Here is a 6,181-nt window from a genome sequence, read left to right as displayed (position 1 = left end):
GGGCCAAACTGAGATGAGTGGGGAAAGGGAGGTAACTGGCAGGCTGGGACAGATCCACTGGGGTGTGTTTTTGTGGGACTATATAAAGTGATTGCTGTGCCACGGAGGCCCATCCGCGCTGCAGTGTGAGCTGCCTTCTGCTGAGTGTCTTTCTGACAGCTGAAGCTCTTGTTTTTCATGTTTGCTGTTGAAAAGCATCTTGGAGGATTCGGTCTGTTCCAGGCACTGTTCTGCTAATGCAGAAATATGAGACACCTCAGGAAGGACTGCCCATGAGAGACCCATCAAGTGCCAATGGTTTTTGAATGGCTTCTGATAACTCTTAGATTTCATAAGTCACTGGTTTGGGGTTTTTTTCTTTTTTTTTTTTTTTTCTTTTTTGCAAGGCTAGTGAGTTGAGTTTGCAATTTGAGTCAGTTGCAGTTTGAGTGAATGGTAGGCAGAGTCATATATTACATTTCAAGAAGAAAGTACTTTTTGAAAATTAGGATTCTTCATTGTTACGTGTACGAAGGCCAGGCTGGGAAGAGACCGAGCAGCTGGGACTCTATGTGAAAGGCTAAACCAGCTCACCTTTTCAAACCATTCCATACCAACATCTGCTCCTCTGGTAACACTCCAATGCTTTCCTCAGAATACCAGTGACTGTGCTTAACAAATTCCTTTCCTATGCCTGTATTTCTTACTTGCATCCCATGCGTTGGAGGAGGTGAATCAGAAAGATAAAAGACAGCTGGAAGCAACTGAGGGAGCATGTTTAAGCAATAGGAAACTTGGAAGGTGGAGACTGTAATCTCGCAGGTAAAAATGGGATGCTATAGTGCCCATCTCCTGGGGACATATGACAGACAGATTTATGTCTCAGGAAATGTGTGCTTCTTCATATCCATCTGCAGCTGACAATGTTTGTTAGTACTTTCAATTCAGTGGCCACGTATTTTGTGTAATAAGTCATTGATTTCATCTCCCTCTGCAAAGATATCCAAACAAATCCTATGTTAACTTTTTAATGGGGGTCTTAGAAGGAAGGCCACAGTTTGAATGAAATGTGGAGAATGGACTAGCCTCATTCCAGCTATCTCCAGACTGAAAAGTGAGATACCTTACTGCTGGGAAAAATGTCCTCTTAAAGTCAGGTCAGTGCAAAGAAAACATCCGTCTCCAAGTCTGACATATTTCCACAGGAGGGAATTACTTCACTGAAAAGTAATTAAGATTCACAAAAGTTGCTGTAGCATGGCTTAAAACAACAAATACCAGTCCCTGTTTCCTGCTCTCTTTGTATAAAAATCTTCTGTGGAGAAGACATCTTAGTTACCCTGATTAGGAACTGGATAAAGATAATTCCTTTGCAGATTTATTTTTGGCATCATGCTATTTCAAGTACTTTTGCCGTTGAACTTGCCTATAGTAGACCAGCAGTATGTGCTTGCATCTTAAGCAGATATGATTTCAATGGATAGCGGAGCGGCTGAGACAGTATCGCTCCCTGGCTACAGACTGAATGTATAGTGTTACATGTGAATAGCTAATGCAGTATCTGAGAGTTGCTGCAACGCATTTCAATGCCCAGCATCCTGCGCAAGCTGTGTTCTAGATCTTGATCCTTTTTCCTTGTGCACCACTCTTCCAGTGACATGATCAGACAAGGCCAAAGTCTCTTTTCTTTCAATGTGTATTTACTTATGGATTTTGATTTGTAAATTTTGGGCCCGTTTTCCAAAGGACTCCCCCTTGTAGTACCTAGCATCAAAACTAGGTCTCCAGTCAAGTTTGTGAGCTCAGACTCCGGTGATTAGACAGGTTGTGTCTCTCATTTGCAGCTGATAGTACCAGTGATATGACTCATGCCTACTCAAATGGCTTCCTATTTGGTAAATGATGCATTCTGCAATTCACAGTATTACAGACCAGTTTGGACTATTTAGATCAGAAAGAATTGCTTTCCTCTCCAAAACAGGAGATTTTTCTTTCTATCTGACTTTAGACCTGTTTGAAGGATATGAAATTGTTAGATCAGCTCCTGTTCACTCTCTCTGCCTGTCAGTGCAGCTGGCTACAGACCTGGACATGACAAAATGCTAGAAAAAGGTTCTTGGCTAAAATGTTTAGGCTGGGACAGTTTTGCTAGTTGGAAGAAACTGCAGCTCAGCATTCAAACTTGCATATGATTGCCCAAACCTAGTCTTTGCCATGCCATCATCTTTGATGTTTATATTTTCCAAGCGGATGATTTAACCTCCTATGTAATCCACGGCGCTGGTTTTAGAGAGACAATGAGGAGACTGGAGGCTTTCAAGGTGCAATAACATTCCAGGCCCTCTTCCATTTGCCTAAAGAATGCTCTGATTCTCAAGACTACCTTGTGTTTCCCAAGCATAGTCTAGCAAAGGAAGGAGAATTCGGTCCCTTAGAAGAAGTCAAGTGGGAAAATACAAAAGAGCATCTAGATGCTGCTTTGGGTAGCGAAAGAAAATCACTGATACACTTGGCACTTGGGCGATGCAGCTCCCAAGCTCCTCCTTTCCTCCATCAAACATCAGAATCACCTGTGTATTGCATTTAAAACCTGATCTCCTGCTGAGTGATTTACCTGGTGGCCTGTAGAACCCAGTGAGTGGCATGGGGAGTTTGGTGTGTGCTGTTGCCCAGGATGTGTTGAGGCAACAGATTCCTTTTTGCTATTGCAGCAGGTTTAAAATATGTACCTTTTCCTTTTTAGTAAACATTCTCTCTGTCTCTTCATCCTTCTCCTTGTCTCTGTATGTCTCTTTCTTTGTCTCCTTCTGTCAAAATAAATCTGGCTGCCATGCACTGTAGTTAACTCAAAATATTGCTAGCATTAAATGTGCCCAGACATTTTTATTAATACATTAAACTTGCATGAAATTTTTAGGCATTATAATTTACCAAGCTTACACCAAGATGGCTTTTGAAACTGACACGAGCTATTAATTAAAAAAAAGGGCATTAAATAATTGTCAGTTGACATCTAAATTACTGTTTTGTTAGCTGACAGAAGCTTGCCTCAAGCTTCTTTCTTTTCTCAAGTGTTAGTAAATATCCCATTGAGTTTAGGGGCATCCCATTATGAATTGATTGTTTAAATCTTAATGTTATATACCTCACTAAACAAAGTGGTACATGCTGTTAATTATTTCACAATGGACTGTCAGTGTCACGTGAGTGTAGAAACACTTCTGTTTTAAGTATTTGGGAAAGTATCAAGGGGGACACATGAGAATGCTTCCTGATATTAGTGGAAACCTGTTCTTGCAATGTGTTGGTTTGGTTCAGTACGAGCTAATCAGGGTTCTAGCAGAAAAGAAGGTTGTCTGCATCAAGGCCTTCAACTGGTACAAGGCTGAGCAACTCCATCAACTGTGATGGTACTGTGCTGGGTGACACCCACTCAGAGTATGTTCCATCTAGGGAGAGAAATTATTGAGTGGCTTGAGGTGCTTGTGGGAATAATAATGTGAAATTCAAAACAAAATTTGGCTGAAGGTGAATTTGGTGAGTGCTCTGCCAGTTGGATTAAGGTTTTTTTCTTGAACAAACACTAATAATCATCACTGGACAAGCAGAAAATGAAGTTGTCTGCAGAAGATATGCCAGTTCTCCTCTCCGATCCTAAAGGGGAGATCCTCACCCACACTAAAGGGGTGGTGTCTTGATTATCACTGAGGGTTTCAGGTCACCTGTATCCCTGAGGGATTCAGGATGGCTGTATGATTGGTTGGAGTAAATCTAGAACTAGCTGATTTCAGATAGTGGACTCTGCTTTATCAAAGGGTTTTGCAGGACTAGCCACTGGGCTAAAAATGCCATGAATTAGAATCCCCAGGAAATTGAAGCAAGTAGATAAAATCAGTTTAGACCTAATTATCACATCTCTCTGGTGACCTGAATAAATGGGAAACTATCCCTATGACCTATGGGGAAAAATAAATCAGATAAAAATGAACATACAGCTTGGATTTTCTTCAGGAATCTCCTTGGTACTTTTAATACTGTAGCACTTACAGTGCAAGTACTCAGTATGAGTAATATTTCAATGCTCTTTTCATGAAATATACTGGAGGAGGTTGTGGTGGCTTTGTGTTTGTGGGGTTTTGGGGATTTTTTTTTGGTTGCTGTTGTTAAGAAATGTACCTCCCATACATCTCCTTTCAGAGATATACAACCTCAACCATTTAGATGAAGAATGTTGGAATCCAAAACATGTCATATAACCCCATTCTTTGGGTCAAGTTTGGTCCTACAACGAAGAGATGCCAACATGGGTAAGAGTCCTATGGAAGGCTACCACATACTTCAGCTATTATTTGTGCTATAAAGGTCCAGTTCCAACCTCTAAGATATTCCCATTAGGTGTAAGCCAGTTTAACATGTCAACACAAACTCGACCATCTGGAAAGTCCCTACCTTGACGAAGGTTAGGAGGAAAGATGAAAAAGTACATTGAATCCTTGTGCTATATTTCCTTTTGATTTTCTGTGAGTAGCTTGCTTGGGTTGCAGAATGATGGTGCAAAACCAACTAAGCTAGTTCTGCATCAACTATCTGAGATGTGGAAAAGTATAGCTTTGTTTATAAACGAAGCACCATATCTACTTCCTTGCTAAAAATTGATGCTATCTCGAGGATATCTGCATTTCACTAATCCTACTAAGGATTAGTTTATAGGGACATTTTTAAGTGTTTGCTATGGATCTTACTGCCAGAGGTTTCCTCGAGACCAGTAGAAGGCTATACTGTTTCCTCAGATTAACACCTGCGTTATAGAATCCCTTAATGAGCCACCAAGGAGTAATACATAGATGCCCTGAAGTAAATAAGAACAAAGATTTGTTAGTAAATTACTCGCTACCACAGTAGAATTGAAAAGTACAACTGATTAAGAAGTGATGGTGGATTTATACTTAACCAAAAAAAGTTATCTTTAGCATACATAGTTTTGCCCCCAGACACTGTGGAATTACAGCTTCTCTCACTGGTCAGTGTCGGTGGCTCTAAGGCAGAGAGTTTGTGTATTGTGTCATGTTTCCAGCCTTAAGACCAGAATTTTGACATGAAACTGCAAACTTCACTCTACCTTTTAATAAACGCTTGTAGACTGGGACAAGGAATCGTCAAAGGGGTCAATGTAAGGTCATCATTAAAGATGTTAAATTTTGCTGCCATGACAAAGTCAGTCACTTCCCCTGGAAAGATCAGAGGATGGTATCACAGATGTTCAAACTGTCTCTGAAGGAAAATATCACACATAATAAGCAGCAAGGGGAGGTAGAAAAGTCCAATGTGGAGCAGTTCATAGACCATACCATCTGCACTTCATCCAGGCAGTAAATCTACTGCCTTCTGTGTCTCTTCTTGTCTTTGTCCCTCTCCTCCCTTTATTCCCTTTTCTTTTGACTCTGGTCTCTGGCTTTTCTGTTTCAGCTTAGCTCTCTCACACCCTTCCCATTCGTTGCCCTGTCTACACTGTCCTTAATACACCAGAAAGTTTACTGGGTATTCTATGTTTGTTCTTCTGGCCATATAACAGTCCTAATCTATTTTAGGTTAATACACAGAAATTGTCAGTGTTTTGTAAGAGAATAGTGTGTTACTAGAAAGGAAACCTTTTGTGACAGTTAGCTGTGATAGGTTGGGGACGTGTCTCCCTGGGAAAATAACAGATGCTTCACGGCTGGGGCCCTTCTCTGTTGGACAGGCAAAACATTGAACTACTTGCTGCAAGGGGTGCCCTTGCTTTGATCTTCAACTGAGTGTTTACATATGCTGTGCTCTCTTTATGAGGAACGACTGTGATGGGGACATCCTACTATTCAGCTCCCTGAGAGAGGCCAAAAGCCATTTCTTAGGTCATTGAGTACAGCTGTTGCCTTCAGTTCATGAGAATGCTGATTAATTAACGTTTGGGGTTTTTTAGTCACATAAAATGTCTCAAAGGGACACAAAAAGGTGTCCACATCTGTAGATTACCGTGAGCCAACAGAGAACTTGCAGTCCAGAGTCCCTACTCCTGTACATCTCTACCCTATTGCCCATCCTTGGAGGAGATGAGGAGTGGCCATTGCCTAAGCAGTCTAGCACTGCCTCTTCTGCCTGTGAGCCCGTCAGGTGCTCAAAACCTAAAGTAGTTTTACTGTTTCTAGATAGTGGGGAGGAAGGT

Source organism: Pygoscelis adeliae, unplaced genomic scaffold (assembly GCF_000699105.1).
Source record: "Pygoscelis adeliae isolate BGI_AS28 unplaced genomic scaffold, ASM69910v1 Scaffold190, whole genome shotgun sequence".
Taxonomy (NCBI): domain Eukaryota; kingdom Metazoa; phylum Chordata; class Aves; order Sphenisciformes; family Spheniscidae; genus Pygoscelis; species Pygoscelis adeliae.
This window is presented reverse-complemented; position numbering follows the sequence as displayed.